The sequence below is a fragment of the Pollachius pollachius genome (assembly GCF_949987615.1).
Source record: "Pollachius pollachius genome assembly, chromosome: 1".
Taxonomy (NCBI): domain Eukaryota; kingdom Metazoa; phylum Chordata; class Actinopteri; order Gadiformes; family Gadidae; genus Pollachius; species Pollachius pollachius.
This window is the reverse complement of record NC_136934.1, coordinates 36,601,139-36,605,008: the sequence shown is the minus strand read 5'-3', so window position 1 is coordinate 36,605,008 and position 3,870 is coordinate 36,601,139. Positions and strand designations below refer to the sequence as shown.

Below are 3,870 nucleotides of genomic sequence, written 5' to 3'. Positions count from 1 at the left end.
TGGTTGATATTCTCTAGGTATCTTCACAATATGAGTTGGAATTTTAATGTATATGCCAAAAAAAATGAAAACACTTTTTTTGGGTGTATTTTTCTTCCCAAAAAAGTAATAAACAACGTTTGTAGTGGTCCAACTCCTACTTGGTTGGAGATGGAGGCATAGGAACCGAAAACATGGTCTAAAAAACAAGTGATCCCGCATTCATTGAAAACCAGCAGGTGATTCGTTAAATGGATGTTGTTACATTGGTGACTCATCTCTTCATTAAAACCTTGTCATGTCTACGAGCACCTAAATTACGACGTAACTTAATTACAGACAAAAAGTACCTTGGGGCAACTTTTGGGCCATTATAGTACCATAATGTTTTACTAAGGCCCAGCCAACATATTTTTTTTACTCGTTAACGAAACTTAAATATGTTTCTGCGTTTATACATGGGATAAAAAAAAAAATAAAAGTTGCTGTTAGGTCGTTTTCTTTACAACAGGGGGCGACAAAACCGTAATTTCTTTGAAAAAAATGCCATCCCCCTTTTTTATAGAAATCGGGTCTCATTGTATAAAGGGTAGTAGGTCTACAAAGGATAAGGAAGGACAAACAAAAGAACAAAGGATACTTGGAAACAAACTATAACATATGTAAATAGGGCTACTATTAAGCTCCAATATTGATTATAAAATGAAACAAATGGCCCCATTTCAATAACAAATAGACCATTTGAACTACATTCAATGAAATAAGCAAAGCTACCTTATCTAGAGGGTTAGAGCAGTTAGTCAGGGGCGCTCATATAATATAATATCACACTTTATTGATCCCTGGAAAGCTCTCCTCTTGCCTCACAGGAAGCTGGGTTATCTAGTAAGAGGAACATCATGTATATGAGCAGGGCTAACTGTTAGATAAGGAGTATCTCTTAGTGAGTGGTTTTCTTTTGGAGAGAGACAGAGAGAGAATCAGAAAGAGAGAGAGATAGAGAGAATGAGAGAGAACCAGTGGAATTGGAGGAAGAGGGAGATTTCAGAAGTAGTAGTAAGATAAAAATGTTGTTTGGACAAAAAAGAAGTAAATTAAGCATTTTTAAAGTCAAATCACTTTTTAAGTTTGTGTGCGGGCTGTTAGTGTGTGTGTGTGTGTGTGTGTGTGTGTGTGTGTGTGTGTGTGTGTGTGTGTGTGTGTGTGTGTGTGTGTGTGTGTGTGTCCCTTGCCATCAAAAAAGGTTGGATTGGCCAGAATAAGTATTGTAAGACAGCTGTGTTTAGTTTTGTGGTAGGTCTACACCACAATCCAAATATCAGTTCATCTCACAACGCTCTCCCTTGAGGAGGGGATGAATCAAGAAAAAGCAAAGATAAAACATCCAATTTGGATGTACTTTACTATTCCCAGATGGCACCTTTTGGAACCACGTACCTGATCCAGAAAAAAACACCAAGCTTCATATTCAAACCAATAGGTAACAGTTCCATGGCTTGTATTACATTCCTATACCACTTCTCTGGCCTGGGAGCCAGAGAAGTGGTATAGCTACAGGCACCAACAACTTTAGTTCAATATCCCCCATGAAGATTAGACTGCTCTTGTGGGTGTATGTTTTCATTAAGATCCTGCAGTAGTGAGTTGACTCTGGGGGGGGGGGGGGGGGGGGGGGGGTCAGCAACTGACTGCCGGACCCTCCATCTGGGGGGTGGGGGGGAGTGTCCATGCAGGAAGTTCTCCCCATCTGTTTGTATCCAAACCCCAACGCATAAGCTCCTTACGTAGAGCGTGAAACACACTGCGTAATCTCTCTCTCTCTCTCTCTCTCTCTCTCTCTCTCTCCCACTCTCGCTCCGCCGCAGCACCCCGTCTCTTTCCATGTGAACCCCCCCCCCATTGCTTACTGGTCATTTGGCGGACCACGAGGCTGCAGTGTGTGATAAAGGGCTCGCAGAGTGCTCAGCTGTCAGTCGACTCCATTGTGCAGGTGGTCTCTCCACGTGTTGCACAACTTAGAAACCCTGACACTGAACATGGACACCTGACAGGAGACCACACACTGGACTCACTCATACGAAATACACAAAGAGTGTATACCAACAAACAACATGTGTTGTCGTTGCTATTGCTGTGCGTTAACTGGGTCTGCTTTATAGAGATTTTACAACAGAGTGATACATCAGAGTTGTTAACACTTAGTAGGTATAGTGAATAAGGTCAGAACGGAGCCCAGAACAATATTTGTCAAAAGCTGACATGAGAGGTAATTCGCATGCACAGAAAACACTGATTGCACAAAAAAACAACACTGCCTTTCAGTTGACTACGACTTTAAATCTCCAAGCCAAACCAATTGTTCTTGACCGATGAAAAGTGACGTAGTGGACGGCTGACCCGCCGTGAAAGTGTATAGAATGTAACCGAAACAGTGGTTGTGTTCACATTTCGTCATCTACTAAAGTTGACAAATGTGAGTATAAAAGTAATGAAAGTAAACAGTAATTAAAACACGGCGTCAAGAGCCATGCGCTCCGGCAGGCTGTGTCCGAGAACACTTACTACCAGACTCACTGAAAACACCATGTTCTTCCGCCGGTTGCAACAGACAAAGTAGGGCGTTCTGCGTGGACTCCCGTTTATCTCAAATTAAACATTAATAGTTTTCCAATTTAATGATTATATATTGCTGACACTGAATGTGTTATTTCTTATGATATTTTTTATTAAATTCAGAGCTATGAATAGTTCGATTTACATATAAATGGTTTAGGCTTGTGCGTCTTTAGAAATTAAATGTAGCTATATGCCTACTGGCTACTTACTAAGGTTCAATCGGGGGGATCTTAATTTACATTAGTGACTCCTTAACACAAGTTTTGTATCTCGAGACAATTACGATGTTGACATTGTCACCATATTTTTTATGATTTTATGATTAAAATTATCCTTGCATTTATTTTATTCAAATTCCTTAACAAACTAGTAACACCATTGCACACTGATATTAAGAATATAACTATAACAGAGAGCGATTTCATTTACGAAAAACAAACTTTAACAAACAGGAATAGAAGATCTAAAGCTTTCAAAACATGAGAAGCGGAGGGATATACACTATTAACACATGATGTCGCCATCAGTCCTTCCTACTCCGCGTACTCGCCGCTGATGTCTTGATTGGTTAAGCAACGTGAGCAGCACACGCCTATTGGTCCGGCACATGTCAATCATAAAGCAATGCCACTCCGGATAGATTAGACACCATTTACAGTGTATCATTTGCCATATAACTAAATAGTTACCCTCTACGTCAAGAGGAAATATTTTATTTTATTGACAGCCTAGTGACTTTGTGACTCTAGAGAGTTTGTGGTCACGTTGTACCAACTCTGTACATTTTACATACGTATAGGTGTAAATCGTTGAAATCTCCTGTCTCCAAACAGATGTGGATACAGTGCTGCTTGGTAAGTCACTTCTTTACAAGCTTGTGTTGATCATTTTTACCTTCGTGTTTCTTGTTGCCTATTCGAGCGTATTATCGTGGCTGTGTTGTTGTATTTAATACGTTTTGAGACAGTTGATGATGCAGTCTTGGGATATTCGCAACTCGTCCGGGGCTTCGCCTCTTTCAGTATTGTCAGGGATACGCCGTGTTGCAGTTGGCCAAGTTACAACCTCCTTATCATATAAACATAGTTTTTTATCGCGGCTACAGCCGTATTCCATAGACTTTACGCGGGGACGCGTTATAGCCTGCGGCACAACGCGCTGTCGTGTTTCATGTGCGCAACAGTCCTGACAGTCCATTAGAAACTGTCCACACGATTTATGGCAAGTGTCACTTAGGTTTTGATGCCATTTCTCTTCATTTCGTTAAATGGATTT

General features: G+C 40.7%; 1 protein-coding gene across 3 annotated transcripts in view; it reads left to right on the top strand.

The window, feature by feature from the left end:
* The first annotated feature begins 3,241 nt into the window (after positions 1–3,241).
* Positions 3,242–3,870, top strand: part of mef2d (myocyte enhancer factor 2d) — a 58,726-nt gene continuing 58,097 nt past the window's right edge. For all 3 annotated transcript variants that reach the window (XM_079747821.1, XM_079747820.1, XM_079747819.1), the window contains exon 1: positions 3,242–3,449. The gene's annotated coding sequence lies outside the window, so the exon portion shown is untranslated. The remainder of the gene's footprint in view (positions 3,450–3,870) is intronic.